The 23,323-nt window shown below is 52.7% G+C and overlaps 1 long non-coding RNA gene across 1 annotated transcript; it reads right to left on the bottom strand.

Moving 5' to 3' along the window:
- Window positions 1-6,042: 6,042 nt before the first annotated feature.
- On the bottom strand, window positions 6,043-20,392 carry LOC134935559 (uncharacterized). The gene is made up of 2 exons (XR_010180247.1): window positions 18,822-20,392; window positions 6,043-6,451 (listed from the first exon to the last, which is right to left on the bottom strand). It is a non-coding gene; the product is annotated as an uncharacterized LOC134935559 (long non-coding RNA).
- Window positions 20,393-23,323: the final 2,931 nt, after the last annotated feature.

Below are 23,323 nucleotides of genomic sequence, written 5' to 3'. Positions count from 1 at the left end.
CTGAAAGCGAAGGGTCCAGGCCAAGGAGGACACATCTGGTAACGGGTCAGGAAGAATACCAGAGATGGGAAAGACATTAGATTTATTCCAGTTGATAGTCAGGCCGGAGTAGAGACCAAATGTATCAACAATACCCAGAAGGGAGGTCAGGGAAGCATCAGGGTCTCTGAGGAACAAGAGCATGTCATCGGCATATAATGCAATGACATCCTCATGTCCGTCAATGGTGATGCCCCTAACATCAGGGGACGCTCTGATGAAACATGCCAATGGCAAAAAGGGCAGGGGAGAGTGGGCAGCCCTGTCTGGTACCACGGGACAAAGCAAACGGGGACGTCACATAGCCATTGACAGATATCCGAGCCACGGGGGAGGAATAGAGTAATTGTACCCAGCGTATGAATTTGGGGCCAAAAGCAAACCGTCTAAGGACTTCCCACAAATACTCCCATTCTACAGAGTCGAAGGCCTTGGCAGCATCCAAGGAAACTACCACAGCCCCCGACTCGGGGCGGTCCCCCATCTGCAGGTGACAAAACAGTCGCCTCAAATTTTGGAGGGTGGACTTGCCTGGCATAAATCCTGTCTGGTCATCATGAATGATCGAGGTGATAACACTATTGAGTCTAAGTGCCAGAATTTTGGCCAAAATCTTGACATCAGTAGGTAGCAATGAGATCGGGCGGTAGGATTCCGGGCTGTAGGGTCTTTACCCGGTTTAAGGATCACCACAATAATAGCTTCGGACATAGAGGGAGGTAGACGAGCGCCCTCCAGCAATGTATTAAAGAGAGTCAAAAGATAGGGGACAAAGTATGCACGATATTGTTTATAAACTTCAACCGGTATACCGTCGCTACCCGGGGCCTTTTTATTAGGGAAGGAGGCAATAGCAGCCTCAACTTCCTCTGGGGTGATATTAGCATCCAAAATATCTACAGATTGTTGGGACAGCTGTGGCAGGGCAATGTCTGAAAGATATTGCTGTAGTTGAGTGGGGGTATAGGTGACTCTAGAGGCATACAACGAAGAATAAAAGGACTGGAAAACCTGGGCTATTTCAGGAGTGGCATATACCATTTCGCCCTGAGTATCACAGACCTGCTGAATGGAACCCCCATTCTCTCTCCCCTAGCCAGAAAGGCCAAGTAACTACCCCCCGTGTCCGATTGTGAATAGAGGGCGTGCTGGGAGAAAAGTAATTTGCGCTTTGATTTATCAAGCAAGTGGTCAGACCAGGCTTTCCTGGCCAAATCCCAACTTGCCCGATCATCAAGGGTCCTAGTAGTGAGGTAAGCAGATTCGGATTGGGAACAGGCAAGCTCCAGGCGCATCTCTTCCTCCCTACTAGATTTCTTGACATTAGCTATTTGTCGTATGAAGGAGCCCCGTAGTGAAGCTTTAAATGCGTCATGTTTAACCAGTGGATCAGAACAGGACGCATTATGAACCCCAAAATCACTCCATTCGCTAAGCAAGGCCTCGTGGTCAGTCAGCAAGGTCAACCAGAAGGGATTCAATTTCCAGAGCTTAGCCCCACAGGGAGGAACAGAATCCAGGACCACCAGCACAGGTGAGTGATCCGAGATTCCCCTCTGAAGGTACTGGACATCCAGTATTCTAGCAGTGAGATCAGGGGAGACGAGGGCCAAGTCTATTCTCGAGAACGAGTGAAAGCTGGCCGAGTGGCAGGAGTATTGGAGTTGTTTAGGGTGTCTCAACCTCCAAATATCCAGGAGTCCAAGCTCGGAAACCAACCTCGCGAACGGAGTGGGGGACGGGGAGGCAGAGGGTAGAGAAGGGGGAAGCTCAGCCCATCTATCTAAGACTTTATCTAAAACATTATTGAAGTCACCGATGCAAAGGACCGGAGCTGAGGGAGAAGTAGCAAGAAACGACATTGCCTGCCTGAGTACCTCATTATTGTAGGGGGGAGGGACGTAGACAGCAAGTATGTGTAAAAGTGTACGGTTAACATAGGCCCTAAGAAATACATATCTGCCATATTGGTCAATTTGGCTATGAACTAAGTGGAAATTAACCGACTTCCGCACCAAAACTGAAACCCCCCTGGAGTTAGCAGAGAAGGTGGAGTGATAGGAGAGACCCACCCAGGGCTTCCTGAGAGCCAAGGTTTTAGTACCAACTAGGTGCGTTTCGGAAAGGCATATGATATCTGCTCTATACTTTCTCACCTGAGACAAAACCAGAGCCCGCTTAATGCGGTCATTCAGGCCCCTCACATTCCAGCCGAGTATGCGGAGTCCGTCAACCCCTGCAGCCATGGATACAAAAGAGAAAGGACAGAAGGAGAAAAAGGGCAAGGGGCAAATACGGAGAGGCAGGAGAAGAAGGAAATCCAAGGCAAGCAAGGCGCGCAAAAGAGAGGAACCCATAACGTAGAGGGGAAAGAAGCAAAGGGATCACTACGACCCCCCGCCAGCACACAGGCAGAGCATACGGAGAGCAGAAGGCATACATAGACGAAATCATGGACACATTACAGTTCGAGAAGAAAACAAAATAGCACAGTGACACATAAAGCAATACATGTACAAAAAGAACAAACCCAGAACATCCCAAACCCCCCCTTCCCTGCATATCCATCCCAAACTAGACACGCCTGGATCCCAAAAAAACTCTAACTAAACTAAGGCTGAGAGCCTATATCAACCCTAGGGAGTAGAGACAACTAATGCCTCTACAAAAAGGCTATATCCTAGCATTCAGCTCCTAGAAATAAAGATCATTCCCGCTACATGGTTAGGAGGAGTACAGAACCCAGCAGTCAATGCGACCTCTGAGGGAGAAACAGTCCCTAAATAGGGGGCCTGGGTCTGCGCTCCAGCCAGGCCTCCGCCTCTTGAGGGGTATTGAAGAAGTGTGTGGAGCCATCATACACCACCCTCAAACGTGCCGGAAACAACATGGCATATTGAATTTGATGGTCACGAAGCTTTCTTTTGACCTGTAGGAACTGCGTACGCGACTTCTGGACTTCCACGGCATAGTCTGGGTAAACAGAAATATCATGGTTGTCAAATTTCAAAGGACCCTGTGTGCGGGCCAGCCGTAGGACTGCATCCCGGTCCCTGTAATGTAGAAAACGGGCTATGAAAGTGCGTGCAGGTGCGCCCGGGGGAGGAGCCCTGGCAGGCAATCGATGGGCCCTCTCCACAGAGAACTGAGGACCAAAGTCATCGCGTTGAAATAGACGGAGAAGCCATGTTTCGAGGAAGGATTCTGGGGAGGAGCCCTCCACTCTCTCCGGGAGGCCCACAAAGCGAACGTTATTACGACGCAGTCTTCCTTCAATATCGGAGAGCTTCGCCTTAACTGCCGACATCTGGGTTGTGAGGCTGGAAACTGTGTCTTTAAGAGGATTGGTGACGTCTTCTAGATCGGAGATACGGTGCTCCGCCTCCCCCACCCGTTCACGAATCTTTTGCATGTCATGCCTGATTAAAGTGATATCCACCTGTACTTGGCCAATTTTATCCATGACTCTGTGCTCGGACGTGGATATGGCTAAGAGAATTTGCTGCGTCGACTGAGACGTGTCGTCTTCACGAGGTGGTGATCCCGAGGAGGAAGAGGGGGATGGGGGAGCAGCAGCCCTGGTGGGTTGGGAGGAGGATTGAGAGCCTCTAGCATATTTCTCAAGTTTAGCAGCAGCGGTAGCAGCAGCAGCACTGCCCCCACGTACCATGATGGGAGACGGACGGATTCAATGATATAGAATAAACAATACGTGCTCACCACAGGTTGTAAAATCCCCAGGACTCCAGAGTCTCACGCAGTTGAATAAACCCAGGCAAGGAAAAGGAAATCTGTAATGTCAGCAGTCAGGCAGTATAATCAACAGCAGGCTTTTGAGTGGACCCTCTCAGAGAGTAGTGTAGATATGGAAACGTCACCCAGCAGTGTGTGTAGAGCAGGGTAGTTGCAGGTATCAAGGCAGCCCCGCAGGCAGAGTAGTGCAGGCTGGGAGGCTCCGACCAGCAGTGCAGAGAGGCAGGGGATGTGAGGAGAGACGGTCCGTGTAGGCAGATGCACCCCCGCGCCGTCAGCAGCTATCACCGCCACAGAGGGGCCTGCAGTCCGCCAGACGCAAGGTGGAAGGAGACAGGGACACACAACGACCTCCGGTTCAGCAGAAAACAGCAGAGGGTGCGAGTGGAGGGAGCTCCGTCCCAGCGCGGCTCCGGACTCCGCCGTTGATTCCCAAGATGGCGCTGGGCGGAAGGAGTGAGGCCGAGCGGTGTAGGCCGCGATACGTCCAGCGGCTTCCCAGGGCAGAAACACAGTCCCACAGACCCCTCAATATGAGCAGGGTTAAAAGCCACAACGCTTGAGCCGGGTCATTAGTAGCCACGAACGGGGAAAGCAGGATATATAAGGCAGGATAGACGGAGCTCTAACTCCTAGCTTCCTACTCCATGCTCGAGCCGATTATACTTTTAAAACAATGGTGTTTAACTTGCAAATAAATTTACAAGACACAGAAATAGATCCAGGACATACCGTATATACTCGAGTATAAGCCGAGTTTTTCAGCACATTTTTTGTGCTGAAAAAGCCCCCCCTCGGCTTATACTCGAGTGATGCTCCAGGACCACAATGAAAAGTACCTGCTTCCGGGTGAGCGGCCAGGGCCGCCATCAAGGGGGTGCTGGGGCCACAACTGTCCCGGGCCCGGCCTCTCTGACAGCGAGTGGAGGGCCCGGATCGCATGCCACCCGCCAGCGGTGTATTGGGCTGGAGTCTTGCTGGACAGGATCCCTTTCTTATTAGCAGCCACGGCCCGTTCTCAGTGACATCACCGCAGCCGCACTTTACATGCACAGATCAGAAAAGGCTGAGCTGTGTGACTTTGAAGCTGTGTGTGTTAGCGGCAACGGCGGTGAGGTCCGGCCGGGTGACTGTTCAGCAAGTGAGATACGCGCTGCACTGCCGCCGCTGCTGCTCTTGCTGAACAGTCACCCGGCCGGACCTCACCTCCGTTGCTGCTAACACACACAGCTTCAAAGTTACACAGCTCAGCCTTTCCCGATCTGTGCATGTAAAGTGCCGCTGCGGTGAGCATCAGCAGCGGCAGTGCAGTATCTCATGGCCCAGCTGCTTAACTTCCCAGTGACGGCTGATAGCTCTGAAGGACAGCAGCACCAATAGTCGTTCCTTCCTCCCAGCTGGCCTGAATGACAGCAGCTGCAGCCAAACAGCCGCCCCAAATACAGCCCTCTCAATTTTGATGGCTGATGGCGGAACCATCCAATCAGCGGCTGGCACCGCTGAGGCTGATCAACCACTAGAAGTAAAAAGAACGTCCTCCCGGATGTTAGGACCATGCTGAGTGTCGTTTGGGATCCTGTGCTGTGTTTCAGGTACCACCAGTTTATCTATGCAATTTGGTAGTGTCCTGAATAATGTACAAGCAGCAAAGAGTTGATGTGCCCTGGCCGGGGGCTGCTGGCATGTATGTTAGACCCCTCCATGCCTGGGGCACAGTGGGCGGCAAGTTACTCCTCAAACAGGGCTGCAATTGTACATGTGTATGTAGTGTTGTATCAGATGCTGGAGCCGCCAAATACTGCATACATGCAGTTACATGTGTGTGTGTGCATATTATATGTTTGTGTGTGTACGTGTATATATATAAATCTTTTCTTGCGCATCAACGTGCTCGCTGTGCGAATGGATGTGTACGGCTAGATCTGCATTTCCCACCCTAGGCTTATACTCGAGTCAATAAGTTTTCCCAGTTTTTTGTGGTAAAATTAGGTGCCTCGGCTTATATTCGGGTCGACTTATACTCGAGTATATACGGTAACTAAATTCCCAGGAATGTTCATGTAACCCAGTGGTTCCCGGAGGAAATTGTAGAGGTGCCCTGGTGTGGTGGTCCAGAACAAATTAAAATTGCTTATGGTCAATGTAATAAGCAAAACCAGTGCTTGTAGAATTCCATCCTAAAATATGTGGACAAACAGAAGTGAATTATGTCCCTCACCACATAAGTGAAGCAAAGAATGACATCTAAAACACAATTTACTTAATTTAATGTATTTCTGAATTTCACAATTAAGAAATATTGGAGCTAGAGGTGCCACTGAAAACAAAATTTTGATACCCTAGGCCACCGCGATTCAAAAAACTGTATGAACCACTGATACAGCCCAACGCCGTTTCCTCACAGATAACAGAAGCCAGAAGTCATATCACAAACACCAATAGTTCCAAATTCCCCTGCTGGTGCTTCTATTTCTGATCTCTGCAGCCGGCCAGATGACAACTTCGTAACCACATGAAGCGTTCAGTATGGCAATACCTTTTTCAAGCAGATACAACGGAGCACAGCATGTCTGGTTTAAAAAGGGAGTTCCACGTCCAGAAGTTGTTAAAACTGTAGGTTCATGTGTTTCATGAAGTAGGTTATGTATGTCATGGGAGTCTTACAAAAGAAAGGAGATATAGATCATTATATCATAAAAACATGACATATACAAACATTCTAGACACTGGGGTATATTTACTAAAATTCGTATTTTTCCGAATGAGGTTAAAGTTCAAACACGAATGACAATGAAAGTGCAAAATTGCAACTTTTTGAATTTATTACGACTAATTTACTAAGCTGTCGTATTCTGCATTTTCGTATTTACCGATGTCGATGTCATTCGTATTTTTTGGCAGTGTTTTACGGGAGTGAATTGAACAACACTGCCGACATTAACACAATGAATCTCGGCTGGATCTGTGAGATCCGCGCTGGGCTTCATTGTGCACCTTTCGTAATAAAAAAAACATTGTTAAAAATACAAAAAAAAAATGCGTGGGGTCCCCCCCCCCCCCTAAACAAAACCAGCCTCGGGCTCTTTGAGCCGGTCCTGGTTGAAAAATTATGGGGAAAAAAATGACAGGGGTTCCCCCATATTTAATCAACCAGCACCGGGCTCTGCGCCTGGTCCCAAAAATACGGGGGACAAAAAGCGTAGGGGTCCCCCGTATTTTTGAAACCAGCACCGGGCTCCACTAGCTAGGTACATAATGCCACAGCCGGGGGGCACTTTTATATTGGTCCCTGCGGCCCTGGCATCACATACCCAACTAGTCACCCCTGGCCGGGGTACCCTGGAGGAGTGGGAAACCCTTAAATCAAGGGGTCCCCCCCCCCCTCCATCCACCCAAGGGCCAGGGGTGAAGCCCGAGGCTGTCCCCCCCATCCAAGGGCGGCTGATAGCCTTTTTGTAAAAAATGTGAATATTGTTTTTAGTAGCAGTACTACAAGTCCCAGCAAGCCTCCCCCGCAAGCTGGTACTTGGAGAACCACAAGTACCAGCATGCAGCGGAAAACCGGGCCCGCTGGTACCTGTTGTACTACTACTATAAAAATACCCCAATAAAAACAGGAGACACACACCTTGAAAGTATAAGTTTAATAATACATACATGCACACCTCCAAACAAACATACTTACCTATGTTCACACGAGGGTCGGTCCTCTTCTCCATGTAGAATCCATGGGGTACCTGTGGAACAAATTATACTCACAGAATCCAGTGTAGATCGGTCCTCTTCTGTTCTTTGTATAATCCACGTACTTTGTAAAATAATAAAACGGACACCCGACCACGCACTGAAAGGGGCCCCATGTTTTCACATGGGACCCCTTTCCCCGACTGCCAGGACCCCCCCCCCCCCCTCCTGTCTAAGAGGGTTCCTTCAGCCAATCAGGTGGCACCCTCTTGATTGGCTGTGTGCTCCTGTAGTATCTGACAGGCAGCACACGGCAGTGATACAATGTAGCGCCTATGCGCTCCATTGTAACCAATAATGGAAACTTTGCGGTCAGCGGTTGACCGAACGTAACCTCACCGCTGACTGCAAAGTTCCCACCAGTTGTCCCCCGTATTTTTTGGAACCAGGACCAGGCGCATAGCCCGGTGCTGGTTGATTAAATATGGGGGAACCCCTGTCATTTCCCCCTCCCCCCCATATTTTTTCAACCAGGACCGGCTCAAAGAGCCGAGGCTGGTTTTACTTAGGAGGGGGGACCCCACGCAATTTTTTCCCAGCAAATTTAACACTTTCCCACCACTTCCCACTGATAAACATGCACGGATCTCATGGACATGGTAAAAAAAAGCAGGTCTGTTTTTTTTAGCATTTTTTTACGATTTGTATTTTTTCACAGCAGTGTTTGGCTATTTCCGGCAATGTTTGTGAATTACACTTTTTAGTAAATTACAGAGTTCTAGCAAATAATAAGAATTTACTTACCGATAATTCTATTTCTCGGAGTCCGTAGTGGATGCTGGGGTTCCTGAAAGGACCATGGGGAATAGCGGCTCCGCAGGAGACAGGGCACAAAAAGTAAAGCTTTAGGATCAGGTGGTGTGCACTGGCTCCTCCCCCTATGACCCTCCTCCAAGCCTCAGTTAGGTACTGTGCCCGGACGAGCGTACACAATAAGGAAGGATTTATGAATCCCGGGTAAGACTCATACCAGCCACACCAATCACACTGTACAACCTGTGATCTGAACCCAGTTAACAGTATGATAACAGCGGAGCCTCTGAAAAGATGGCTCACAATAATAATAACCCGATTTTTGTAACTATGTACAAGTAATGCAGATAATCCGCACTTGGGATGGGCGCCAAGCATCCACTACGGACTCCGAGAAATAGAATTATCGGTAAGTAAATTCTTATTTTCTCTATCGTCCTAGTGGATGCTGGGGTTCCTGAAAGGACCATGGGGATTATACCAAAGCTCCCAAACGGGCGGGAGAGTGCGGATGACTCTGCAGCACCGAATGAGAGAACTCCAGGTCCTCCTTAGCCAGGGTATCAAATTTGTAGGATTTTACAAACGTGTTTGCCCCTGACTAAATAGCCGCTCGGCAAAGTTGTAAAGCCGAGACCCCTCGGGCAGCCGCCCAAGATGAGCCCACCTTCCTTGTGGAATGGGCATTTACATATTTTGGCTGTGGCAGGCCTGCCACAGAATGTGCAGGCTGAATTGTATTACACATCCAACTAGCAAAAGTCTGCTTAAAAGCAAGAGCACCCAGTTTGTTGGGTGCATACAGGATAACAGCAAGTCAGTTTTCCTGACTCCAGCCGTCCTGGAACCTATATTTTCAGGGCCCTGACCACATCTAGCAACTTGGAGTCCTCCAAGTCCCTAGTAGGCGCAAGACACCACAATAAGCTGGTTCAGGTGAAACACTGACACCACCTTAGGGAGAGAACTGGGGACGAGTCCGCAGCTCTGCCCTGTCCGAATGGACAAACAGATATGGGCTTTTTTGAGAAAAAAACCACCAATTTGACACTCGCCTGGTCCAGGCCAGGTCCAAGAGCATGTTCACTTTTCATGTGAGATGCTTCAAATCCACAGATTTGACTGGTTTTAAACAAATGTGTTTTGAGGAATCCCAGAACTACGTTGAGATCCCACAGTGCCACTGGAGGCACAAAAGGGGGTTGTATATGCAATACTCCCTTGACAAACTTCTGGACTTCAGGAACTGAAGCCAATTCTTTCTGGAAGAAAAATCGACAGGGCCGAAATTTGAACCTTAATGGACCCCAATTTGAGGCCCATAGACACTCCTGTTTGCAAGAAATGCAGGAATCGACCGAGTTGAAATTTCTTCGTGGGGCCTTCCTGGCCTCACACCACGCAACATATTTTCGCCACATGTGGTGATAATGTTGTGCGGTCACCTCCTTTCTGGCTTTGACCAGGGTAGGAATGACCTCTTCCTGAATGCCTTTTCCCTTAGGATCCGGCGTTCCACCGCCATGCCGTCAAACGCAGCTGCGGTAAGTCTTGGAACAGACATGGTACTTGCTGAAACAAGTCCCTTCTTAGCGGCAGAGGCCATAAGTCCTCTGTGAGCATCTCTTGAAGTTCCGGGTACCAAGTCCTTCTTGGCCAATCCGGAGCCATGAGTATAGTTCTTACTCCTCTACGTCTTATAATTCTCAGTACCTTAGGTATGAAAAGCAGAGGATGGAACACATACACCGACTGGTACACCCACGGTGTTACCAGAACGTCCACAGCTATTGCCTGAGGGTCTCTTAACCTGGCGCAATACCTGTCCCGTTTTTTGTTCAGACGGGACGCCATCATGTCCACCTTTGGTAATTCCCAACGGTTTACAATTATGTGGAAAACTTCCCCATGAAGTTCCCACTCTGCCGGGTGGAGGTCGTGCCTACTGAGGAAGTCTGCTTCCCAGTTTCCATTCCCGGAATGAAACACTGCTGACAGTGCTATCACATGATTTTCCGCCCAGCGAAAAGTCCTTGCAGTTTTTGCCACTGCCCTCCTGCTTCTTGTGCCGCCCTGTCTATTTACGTGGGCGACTGCCGTGATGTTTTATCCCACTGGATCAATACCGGCTGACCTTGAAGCAGAGGTCTTGCTAAGCTTAGAGCATTATAAATTTACCCTTAGCTATATTTATGTGGAGAAAAATCTCCAGACTTGATCACACTCCCTGGAAATTTTTTCCTTGTGTGACTGCTCCCCAGCCTCTCGGGCTGGCCTCCGTGGTCACCAACATCCAAAACTGAATGCCGAATCTGCGGCCCTCTAGAAGATGAGCACTCTGTAACCACCACAGGAGAGACACCCTTGTCCTTGGATATAGGGTTATCCGCTGATGCATCTGAAGATGCGATCCGGACCATTTGTCCAGCAGATCCCACTGAAAAGTTCTTGCATGAAATCTGCCGACTGGAATTGCTTCGAAGGAAGTCACCATTTTTTTACCATGGCCCTTGTGCAATGATGCACTGATTTTAGGAGGTTCCTGACTAGCTCGGATAACTCCCTGGCTTTCTCTTCCGGGAGAAACACCTTTTTCTGGACTGTGTCCAGAATCATCCCTAAGCACAGGAGACTTGTTGTCGGGATCAGCTGCGATTTTGGAATATTTAGAATCCACCCCTGCTGTTGTAACAGTATCCGAGATAGTGCTACTCCGACCTCCAACTGTTCCCTGGACTTTGCCCTTATCAGGAGATCGTCCAAGTAAGGGATAATTAAGACGCCTTTTCTTCGAAGAAGAACCATCATTTCGGCCATTACCTTGGTAAAGACCCGGGGTGCCGTAGACAATCCAAACGGCAGCGTCTGAAACTGATAGTGACAGTTCTGTACCACGAACCTGAGGTACCCTTAGTGATAAGGGCAAATTTGGGACATGGAGGTAAGCATCCCTGATGTCTCGGGACACCAGATAGTCCCCTTCTTCCCGGTTCGTTATCACTGCTCTGAGTGACTCCATCTTGATTTGAACCTTTGTAAGTGTTCAAAATTTTTTTAGATTTAGAATAGGTCTCACCTAGCCTTCTGGCTTCAGTACCACAATATAGTGTGGAATAATACCCCCTTTTCTTGTTGTAGGAGGGGTAATTTAATTATCACCTGCTGGGAATACAGCTCGTGAATTTTTTCCCATACTGCCTCCTTGTCGGAGGGAGACCTTGGTAAAGCAGACTTCAGGAGCCTGCGCAGGGGAAACGTCTCGACATTCCAAACTGTACCCCTGGGATACTACTTGTAGGATCCAGGGGTCCTGTACGGTCTCAGCGTCATGCTGAGAGCTTGTCAGAAGCGGTGGAACGCTTCTGTTCCTGGGAATGGGCTGCTTGCTGCAGTCTTCTTCCCTTTCCTCTATCCCTGGGCAGATATGACTCTTATAGGGACGAAAGGACTGAAGCTGAAAAGACGGTGTCTTTTTCTGCAGAGATGTGACTTAGGGTAAAAACGGTGGATTTTCCAGCAGTTGCCGTGGCCACCAGGTCCGATGGACCGACCCCAAATAACTCCTCTTCCTTTATACGGCAATACACCTTTGTGCCGTTTGGAATCTGCATCACCTGACCACTGTCGTGTCCATAAACATCTTCTGGCAGATATGGACATCGCACTTACTCTTGATGCCAGAGTGCAAATATCCCTCTGTGCATCTCGCATATATAGAAATACATCCTTTAAATGCTCTATAGTCAATAAAATACTGTCCCTGTCAAGGGTATCAATATTTTTAGTCAGGGAATCCGACCAAGCCACCCCAGCTCTGCACATCCAGGCTGAGGCGATCGCTGGTCGCAGTATAACACCAGTATGTGTGTATATACTTTTTATGATATTTTTCCAGCCTCCTGTCAGCTGGCTCCTTGAGGACGGCCCTATCTATAGACGGTACCGCCACTTGTTCTGATAAGCGTGTGAGCGCCTTATCCACCCTAAGGGGTGTTTCCCAACGCGCCCTAACTTCTGGCGGGAAAGGGTATAACGCCCATATTTTCTATCGGGGGGAACCCACGCATCATCACACACTTCATTTAATTTATCTGATTCAGGAAAAACTACGGTAGTTTTTTCACATCCCACATAATACCCTCTTTTGTGGTACTTGTAGTATCAGAAATATGTAACACCTCCTTCATTGCCCTTAACGTGTGGCCCTAATAAGGAATACGTTTGTTTATTCACCGTCGACACTGGATTCAGTGTCCCTGTCTGTGTCTGTGTCGACCGACTAAAGTAAACGGGCGTTTTAAAACCCCTGACGGTGTTTTTGAGATGTCTGGACCGGTACTAATTGTTTGTCGGCCGTCTCATGTCGTCAACCGACCTTGGCGCGTGTTGACATTATCACGTAATTCCCTAAATAAGCCATCCATTCCGGTGTCGACTCCCTAGAGAGTGACATCACCATTACAGGCAATTGCTCCGCCTCCTCACCAACATCGTCCTCATACATGTCGACACACACGTACCGACACACAGCACACACACAGGGAATGCTCTGATAGAGGACAGGACCTACTAGCCCTTTGGAGAGACAGAGGGAGAGTTTGCCAGCACACACCAAAAACGCTATAATTATATAGGGACAACCTTATATAAGTGTTTTCCCTTATAGCATCTTTTTTATATATTTCTAACGCCAAATTAGTGCCCCCCCTCTCTGTTTTAACCCTGTTTCTGTAGTGCAGTGCAGGGGAGAGCCTGGGAGCCTTCCCTCCAGCCTTTCTGTGAGGGAAAATGGCGCTGTGTGCTGAGGAGATAGGCCCCGCCCCTTTTTCGGCGGCCTCGTCTCCCGCTCTTAACGGATTCTGGCAGGGGTTAAATATCTCCATATAGCCCCCGGAGGCTATATGTGAGGTATTTTTAGCCAAAAAAGGTTTTCATTTGCCTCCCAGGGCGCCCCCCTCCCAGCGCCCTGCACCCTCAGTGACTGCCGTGTGAAGTGTGCTGAGAGGAAAATGGCGCACAGCTGCAGTGCTGTGCGCTACCTTAAGAAGACTGAGGAGTCTTCTGCCGCCGATTCTGGACCTCTTCTCGTTTCAGCATCTGCAAGGGGGCCGGTGGCGAGGCTCCGGTGACCATCCAGGCTGTACCTGTGATCGTCCCTCTGGAGCTAATGTCCAGTAGCCAAGAAGCCAATCCATCCTGCACGCAGGTGAGTTCACTTCTTCTCCCCTAAGTCCCTCGTTGCAGTGATCCTGTTGCCAGCAGGACTCACTGTAAAATAAAAAACCTAAGCTAAACTTTTCTAAGCAGCTCTTTAGGAGAGCCACCTAGATTGCACCCTTCTCGGCCGGGCACAAAAATCTAACTGAGGCTTGGAGGAGGGTCATAGGGGGAGGAGCCAGTGCACACCACCTGATCCTAAAGCTTTACTTTTTGTGCCCTGTCTCCTGCGGAGCCGCTATTCCCCATGGTCCTTTCAGGAACCCCAGCATCCACTAGGACGATAGAGAAAACAGGCATATTTGACCGATGGTGTATTCATTCGTAATTTTTTTCTTTGACTTTAGTAAATTCCCGAGATGACACTTTGAAGAAAAAACACCATCTCGGTCAAAATCGGGAGCTTAGTAAATATACCCCACTGTCTATTTACAGTAAGTAATTTTATATCATGTTCCACAAAAACCACTTAACTTCCAATAAAGCCATTTGGTAAAAAAAAAAGAAGAAGCACATTTTAAACAAAAAATCCACTTAATTTCCAATTAGGCCCCTTTCCCACCCCACCACAAAAATGACAACAGTGACTGCACAGCCCTCCTCACTACATCATTATACAGCCTGATCACCCACCACCACAGCATGACACCAGCCGCAGCCTGGGCCCTCACCACAGCATGACACCAGCCGCAGCCAGGGCCCTCACCACATCATGACATCAGCCTCAGCCCGGCACCCCAATACAGCATAACACCAGCCACAGCCTGGCCCCCCACCACATCATGACATCAGTCTCAGCCTGGGCCCCCACCACATCATGACGCCAGCCTCAGCCCGGGCCTCCACCACATCATGACGCCAGCTTCAGCCCGGGCCCCAACCACATCATGACGCCAGCCTCAGCCCGGGCCCCCACCACATCATGATGCTACCTTCAGCACGGGTCCCCACAACATCATGATGCCATCCTCAGTCAAGGCCCCCAACACATCATGACGCCAGCCTCAGCCCGGGTCCCCAATACAGCATGACACCAGCCCCAGCCAGGGCCCTCACCACATCATGACATCAGTCTCAGCCCGGGCCCCCACCTCATCATGACATCAGCCTCAGCCCGGGACCCCACCACATCATGACATCAGACTCATCCTGGGCCCCCACCACATCATGACTCCAGCCGCAGTCCGGGCCCTCACCACATCATGACGCCAGCCTCAGCCAGGGCCCCCACCACATCATAACATTAGTCTCAGCCTGGGCCCCCACCCACATCATGACGCTAGCCTCAGCCCGGGACCCCACCACATCATGACGCCAGCCTCAGCCTGGGCCCCCACCACATCATGACGCCAGCCTCAGCCCGGGATCCCACCACATCATGACACTAGCCTCAGCCCGGGACCCCACCACATCATGATGCCAGCCTCAACCCTGGCCCCCACCACATCATGACTCCAGCCTCAGCTCGGACCCCCACCACATCATGACGCCAGCCTCAGCCCGGGCCCCCACCACATCATGATGCTAGCTTCAGCATGGGTCCCCACCACATCATGACGCCAGCCTCAGCCCGGACCCCCACATCATGACGTCAGCCTCAGCCCCCACCTCATCATGATGCTAGCTTCAGCACAGGTCCCCACCACATCATGACGCCAGCCTCAGCCCAGGCCCCCAACACATCATGACGCCAGCCTCAGCCCGGGCCCCCAATACAGCATGACACCAGCCCCAGCCAGGGCCTCACCACATCATGACATCACTCTCAGCCTGGGCCCCCACCTCATCATGACATCAGCCGCAGCCCGGGACCCCACCACATCATGACATCAACCTCAGCCTGGGCCCCCACCACATTATGACGCCAGCCTCAGCCCGGGCCCCCACCACAAAAATGACAACAGTGACTGCCCAGCCCCCCTCACTCCATCATTATACAGCCTGATCCCCCACCGCCACAGCATGACACCAGCCGCAGCGAGGGCCCTCACCACATCATGACATCAGACTCAGCCTGGGCCCCCACCACATCATGATGCCAGCCTCAGCCTGGGCACCCAATATAGCATGACACCAGCTTCAGCCTGGGCCCCCACCACATCATGACATCAGTCTCAGTCTGGGCCCCCACCACATCATGACGCCAGCCTCAGCCTGGGACCCCATCACATCATGACACCAGCCTCAGCCTGGGCCCGCAAAAACAGCATGACACCAGCTTCAGCCTGGGCCCCCACCACATCATGATGCCAGCTTCAGCCCGGGCCCCCACCACATCATGACGCCAGCCTCAGCCCGGGCCCCCACCACATCATGATGCCAGCTTCAGCCCGGGCCCCCACCACATCATGACATCAGCGTCAGCCTGGTACCCCACCACATCATGATGCCAGCTTCAGCCTGGGCCCCCACCACATTATGACGCCAGCCTCAGCCCGGGCCTCCACCACATCATGATGCCAGCTTCAGCCTGGGCCCCCACCACATCATGACGCCAGCCTCAGCCCGGGCCCCCAACAAATCATGACGCCAGCCTCAGCCCGGGCCCCCAATACAGCATGACACCAGCTGCAGCCAGGGCCCTCACCACATCATGACATCAGTCTCAGCCTGGGCCCCCACCACATCATGACGCCAGCCTCAGCCTGGGACCCCATCAAATCATGACATCAGCCTCAGCCTGGGCCCCCAAAACAGCATGACACCAGCTTCAGCCTGGGCCCCCACCACATCATGATGCCAGCTTCAGCCCGGGCCCCCACCACATCATGACGCCAGCCTCAGCCCGGGCCCCCACCACATCGTGATGCCAGCTTCAGCCCGGGCCCCCACCACATCATGACATCAGTCTCAGTCCGGGCCCCCACCACATCATGACGCCAGTCTCAGCCCGGGCCCCCACCACATCATGACGCCAGCTTCAGCCCGGGACCCCACCTCATCATGACATCGGTCTCAGCCTGGGCCCCCAGCACATCATGACGCCAGCTTCAGCCCGGGCCCCCAATACATCATGACGCCAGCCTAAGCTCGGGACCCCACCACATCATGACATCGGTCTCAGCCTGGGCCCCCAGCACATCATGACGCCAGCTTCAGCCTGGGCCCCCACCACATCATGACATCATAATCAGTCCGGGCCCCCACCACATCATGACGTCAGTCTCAGCCCGGGCCGCCACCACGTCATGACGCTAGCTTCAGCCCGGGACCCCACCACATCCTGACATCGGCCTCGGCCCCCAATACAGCATGACACCAGCTTCAGCCTGGGCCCCCAACACATCATGACATCAGTCTCAGCCTGGGCCCCCAGCACATCATGACGCCAGCTTCAGCCCGGGCCCCCAACACATCATGACGCCAGCCTAAGCTCGGCCCCCAATACATCATAACACCAGCCTCAGCCCGGGGCCCCAACACATCATGACGCCAGCCTCAGCCTGGGCCCACAATACAGCATAACACCAGCCTCAGCCTGGGCCCCCACATCATGACACCAGCCTCAGCCCGGAGCCCCAACACATCATGACGCCAGCCTCAGCCCGGGCCCCAACATATCATGACGCCAGCTTCAGCCTGGGCTCCCACCACATCATGACATCAGTCTCAGCCCGGGCCCCCACCACATCATGACGCCAGCCTCAGCCCGAGCCCCCACCACATCATGATGCCAGCCTCAGCCCGGGCCCCCACCACATCATGATGCCAGCCTCAGCCCGGGCCCCCACCACATCATGATGCCAGCCTCAGCCCGGGCCCCCACCACATCATTACGCCAGCTTCAGCCCGGGCCCCCACCACATCGTGAGGCCAGCCTCAGCCCGGGCCCCCACCACATCATGACGCCAGCTTCAGCCCGGGCCCCCACCACATCATGAGGCCAGCCTCAGCCTGGGCCCCCAACACATCATGACGCAAGCTTCAGCCTGGGCTCCCACCACATCATGACATCAGTCTCAGCCCCGGCCCCCACCACATCATGACGCCAGTCTCAGCCTGGGCCCCCACCACATCATCACTCCAGCCTCAGCCCGGGCCCCCACCACAGCATGACGCCAGCCTCAGCCCGGGGCCCCAACACATCATGACGCCAGCTTCAGCCTGGGCTCCCACCACATCATGACATCAGTCTCAGCCCGGGCCCCCAATACAGCATGTCACCAGCTGCAGCCAGGGCCCTCACCACATCATGACATCAGTCTCAGCCTGGGCCCCCAACACATCATGACGCCAGCCTCAGCCTGGGACCCCATCACATCATGACATCAGTCTCAGTCTGGGCCCCCACCACATCATGACGCCAGCTTCAGCCCGGGCCCCCACCACATCATGATGCCAGCCTCAGCCCGGGCCCCCACCACATCATGACGCCAGCTTCAGCCCGGGCCCCCAACCACATCATGACGCCAGCCTCAGATCGGGCATCCAACATATCATGACGCCAGCCTCAGCCTGGGCCCCCAACACATCATGACGCCAGCCTCAGCCCAGGCCCCCAACACATCATGACGCCAGCCTCAACCCGGGCCTCCACCACAGCATGACGCCAGCCTCAGCCCGGGCCCCCACCACAGCAAGACGCCAGCATCAGCCGGGCCTCCACGCCAGCCTCAGCCCGGGCCCCCACCATAGCATGGTCCCAGCCTCAGCCCCCACCACCGCATGACACCAGCCTCAGCCCCCACCACATCATGACGCCAGCCTCAGCCCGGGCCCCCCAACACATCATGACACCAGCCTCAGCCCGGGCCCCCAACACATCATGACCTCAGTCTCAGCCCAGGCCCCTACCACATCATGACGCCAGCCTCAGCCTGGTACCCCACCACATCATGACGCCAGCCTCAGCCCGGGCCCCCCAACACATCATGACACCAGCCTCAGCCCGGGCCCCCACCACAGCATGACGCCAGCCTCAGCCCAGGCCCCCAACACATCATGACGCCAGCCTCAACCCGGGCCTCCACCACAGCATGACGCCAGCCTCAGCCCGGGCCCCCACCACAGCATGACGCCAGCATCAGCCGGGGCCTCCACGCCAGCCTCAGCCCGGGCCCCCACCATAGCATGGTCCCAGCCTCAGCCCCCACCACCGCATGACACCAGCCTCAGCCTGGGCCCCCACCACATCATGACACCAGTTTGCCCCCCTCCCTCATATCATGTAACCAGCCTCAGCCTGGTCCTCCTCCACTGTATCATAACACCAGACATGACAAACCATCAGTAATTACATAGACTGAGGAAGGTACAATATATTACTTGTACAAGCACCATATCCACCATTGCACGGCAGCATCGCCCCACCTTACCGGTAGTGGCATCTATCCGCATTTGGAAATGGTTGGTTCTAAATCGGAGTGGGAGCAGGGACCTTCTGACCGTCACATTGATGCTAGATTCAAGTGGCCTAAGGGACCTTTTGTGACAGGGGGAGGAGACACGACACAATGGGGAGGAGCTAGGCCAGCGGGATAGTTCCTCTACTATTGACGCCACTCACTATTACCTTTTAGGGTCTATTCATGTAGCATTGAAAAGCCCTGTTTTGCATTAAACAGGGCTTTTCTCTGCCTACTGCAATTCACAGAGCGGGTTACCGTGGAGAAGTCTCTGACTTCTCCAGCGGTACCCCTGCTCTGTGCCTGAATCGCATCACCATACCTTTTGTATGGTGAGTGCGATTCATGAAGGTGCGCTTCTCCATGGAGTTCAGGTTCGCCATCTCAGGACAGCGTAACCTGAACTGTAGTGCGGAGACGGCAGGGAAGTTCAATGCTTCCCTGCTCGACACCTCGCACTGGCTCCGCCCCCGACCTCCCAGCAACCACTACGGCCTGACGGGGGGGGGGGGGGGGGGTCAACACCCTGCGCATCTATATCGGAGTGGTAGAAGGGACCTTGTGACGTACCTAGGGGAGGAGACACGTCACCAGGGGGAGGAGCTACGGGCGGACAGGGTACCCGAAAAGTACCCTCGCAGGTTCGCTTCGCTCGCCACCTGATTACTAAAGGTAATAGTTGGTGGGGTGGATAGTAGAGGAACTATCCCGCTGGCCTAGCTCCTCCCCCTTGCGTCGTAACTCCTCCCCCTTACGGAAAAGGTCCCTTAGCCCACTTGATTCTAGCATCTACCATTTGGAAACCCCAGCGGAGTCCCGAATAGGAAGAAGGTCAGTGCGTCTTCGGGCCACGCCTACAGGGAACGTCTCGAGCCCTCACTGTAAGCCACGCCCACATCAGAGCCGCGAGCCGCCTGATCATCCCAACGGTTTTCGAATAACAACGGCTGAATTGGCAGCTTCAATGTCTCCCGCTCCCGTCACGGCGATGACACCCCGACATCTCCCGCCACGGTGAGGGTCCCGCATCACGGGGCGGATTTAGCGCTAGGATTCCAAGGTCCCTGGGCGCCCTGTGCTGAATCACATCTCCTATGTATGTTGTGCTGGTTCCGCCGACAGAAACTCCGCGCTTGGTGGGCAGGTATAGCTGCGGTGCTGCTGCGGGGAAAGTCCCGCGTGTAGCGCTGTACACATCTCCAGGTGCCGTACAGCCGCTGAGAGCCGGGCTCGGGCACTGCAGGCATCCCGGGGACAGGGCAAAGTGTTAGTGTGTTGGAGCTGCTAGATGCCTGTGTTTGCATGAAGGAGTGGGCGGGGAGCTGCTGCAGAGTGAAATAACCCTTCCTGCCGGCCCCAGGGATCAGCGCAGTTGGTGAGTTTTATTTCTTGTATAGGGTAGAGTGGGCGTGAGTAATAACCGTAGCCCCGCCCCCCAGCGGGCAAAATGTCGCGAATTCGCGTGTGTATGGTGAAGGGGCGGGGCGGGGCCTAATGCCATGAAGTGTCTGTAATAGGCAGTACCCCCCACCCCCTCCCATTCTGTCAGTCTCACGCACTCTCCTTGGCACTCTGTCTTGCTATCTCTCTCCTGTTTGTGTGTCTCTCCCTCTGACTCTCTATGTCCCCATGCCTTCTAGCTGCCTGGCACTCTCTATCAGTCTCCCCGATACTCGCTGTCTCCCTGACACCTTCTCGCTCTCTCTCTCTGACACCCATTGTCTCTCTTGCTCTCTCCCTAGCACTCCCTCTCTCTCCTCACTCTCTTTCTCTGATTTTATGTCCGTGAGCGAATGTCCCTCCCCTTAAAGATCCTTGATATTTTTGTTCCTAATGGTCTAATACAGCGGTGGCCAACCTGTGGCTCTTGAGCCACATGTGGCTCTTTCTTTATTCAAATGTGGCTCCCAACACTCTAAATCATGTGACCACAACAGATACAGAAACCGCTGCACTCCAGCCAGACACACAGCAGCATTACAGGGACTGAAAACTGAAGGAGTCAGATGATAGAGGTGAGACACCCACAAGCAAACAGAGGACACATTAGGGACTACTGCAATGGCATGAGTTGATGGGGGGCTATAGTGATACATGAGGGTGTGCTAGATTGACACATGGCAGAGCTGGCTGGAGAGACACAGGAGGGTCCTGGCTGGAGTGACGCGGGAACAGCTGGAAGTAGTGACACATGGGAGAGCTGACTGGAGTGATATAGGAGGGTGGTAGCAGTAGTGACACATGGGAGAGCTGGCTGGAGTGACATAGAAGGTTGGTAGCAGGAGTGACACTGGGGGAGCTGGCTGGAGTGATATAGGAGGGTGGTAGCAGTAGTGACACATGGAAGAGCTGGCTGGAGTGACAGGAGGGTGTTGGCTGGAGTGACACATGGGAGACCTGGCTGGAGTGACACAGCAGGGTCTTGGCAGTAGTGACACCTGGGAGAGCTGGCTGGAGTGACATGGTGGAGCTGGCTGGAGTGACATAGGAGGGTGCTAGCAGGAGTGACACATGGAAGAGCTGGCTGGAGTGACACATGGAAGAGCTGGCTGGAATAACAGGAGGGTGTTGGCAGTAGTGACACATGGGAGACCTGGCTGGAGTGACACAGCAGGGTCTTGGCAGTAGTGACACATTGGAGACCTGGCTGGAGTGACACAGCAGGGTCTTGGCAGTAGTGACACATGGGAGAGCTGGCTGGAGTGACACGGGGGAGCTGGCTGGAGTGATATAGGAGGGTGCTAGCAGGAGTGACACATGGGGGAGCTGGCTGGAGTGACAGGAAGGTGTTGGCTGGAGTGACACATGGGGGAGCTGAAGTTTATTATGTGAATCTAGCTTTTTCAATTATTTTATGTGAAAGTGGCTTTTTCAATGGATCTGGCTTTAAAAAAATTATTTTATGGCGTTCTGGCTTTTTCAATGTGTTTTATACCGGGGGTGTGGTCTAGCAGGCACAAGGCCACATTCCATTTTTGCATGCGCTCCATCCGCTCGATGTTGGCTCTTTGACGTACCTAACAAGGTTTTTTGGCTCTTTGTCACTGACTGGTTGGCCTCCCCTGGTCTAATATATCTGTTTCTTTGGAGATAAATCTTTATTTCTCTAACGTCCTAGTGGATGCTGGGGACTCCGTCAGGACCATGGGGATTAGCGGCTCCGCAGGAGACAGGGCACAAAAAGTAAGCTTTTAGGATCACATGGTGTGTACTGGCTCCTCCCCCTATGACCCTCCTCCAAGCCTCAGTTAGGTTTTTGTGCCCGTCCGAGCAGGGTGCAATCTAGGTGGCTCTCTTAAAGAGTTGCTTAGAAAAAGTTTTTAGGTTCTTTATTTTCAGTGAGTCCTGCTGGCAATAGGCTCACTGCATCGAGGGACTTAGGGGAGAGAAGTGAACTCACCTGCGTGCAGGATGGATTGGCTTCTTAGGCTACTGGACACCATTAGCTCCAGAGGGAGTCGGAACACAGGTCTCGCCCTGGGGTTCGTCCCGGAGCCGCGCCGCCGACCCCCCTTGCAGATGCTGAAGATTGAAGAGGTCCGGAACCAGGCGGCAGAAGACTTTCAGTCTTCATCAGGTAGCGCACAGCACTGTAGCTGTGCGCCATTGTTGTCAGCACACTTCACACAGCGGTCACGGAGGGTGCAGGGCGCGGGGGGGGGCGCCCTGGGCAGCAATGTATAATACCTGTATGGCGAAAAATACATCACATATAGCCCTTGAGGCTATATGGATGTATTTAACCCCTGCCAGATATCACAAACTCCGGAGAAGAAGCCCGCCGAAAAGGGGGCGGGGCCTATTCTCCTCAGCACACAGCGCCATTTTCCCTCACAGAAATGCTGGTGGGAAGGCTCCCATGCTCTCCCCTGCACTGCACTACAGAAACAGGGTTAAAACAGAGAGGGGGGCACTGATTTGGCGATATGAATATATATTAAATGCTATAAGGGAGGAACACTTATATAAAGGTTGTCCCTATATAATTATAGCGTTTTGGTGTGTGCTGGCAAACTCTCCCTCTGTCTCCCCAAAGGGCTAGTGGGTCCTGTCCTCTATCAGAGCATTCCCTATGTGTGTGCTGTATGTCGGTACGTGTGTGTCGACATGTATGAGGAAAATGTTGGTGAGGAGGCGGAGCAAATTGCCTGTAATGGTGATGTCACTCTCTAGGGAGTCGACACCGGAATGGATGGCTTATTTATGGAATTACGTGATAATGTCAACACGCTGCAAGCCGGTTGACGACATGAGACGGCCGGCGAACAAATTAGTACCTGCCCAGGCGTCTCAAACGCTGTCAGGGGCTGTAAAACGCCCATTTACCTCAGTCGGTCGACACAGACCCAGACACGGACACTGATTTCAGTGTCGACGGTGAAGAAACAAACGTATTTTCCTTTAGGGCCACACGTTAAGGGCAATGAAGGAGGTGTTACATATTTCTGATACTACAAGTACCACAAAAAAGG

This window comes from Pseudophryne corroboree, chromosome 6 (assembly GCF_028390025.1).
Source record: "Pseudophryne corroboree isolate aPseCor3 chromosome 6, aPseCor3.hap2, whole genome shotgun sequence".
NCBI lineage: Eukaryota > Metazoa > Chordata > Amphibia > Anura > Myobatrachidae > Pseudophryne > Pseudophryne corroboree.
This window is presented reverse-complemented; position numbering and strand designations above follow the sequence as displayed.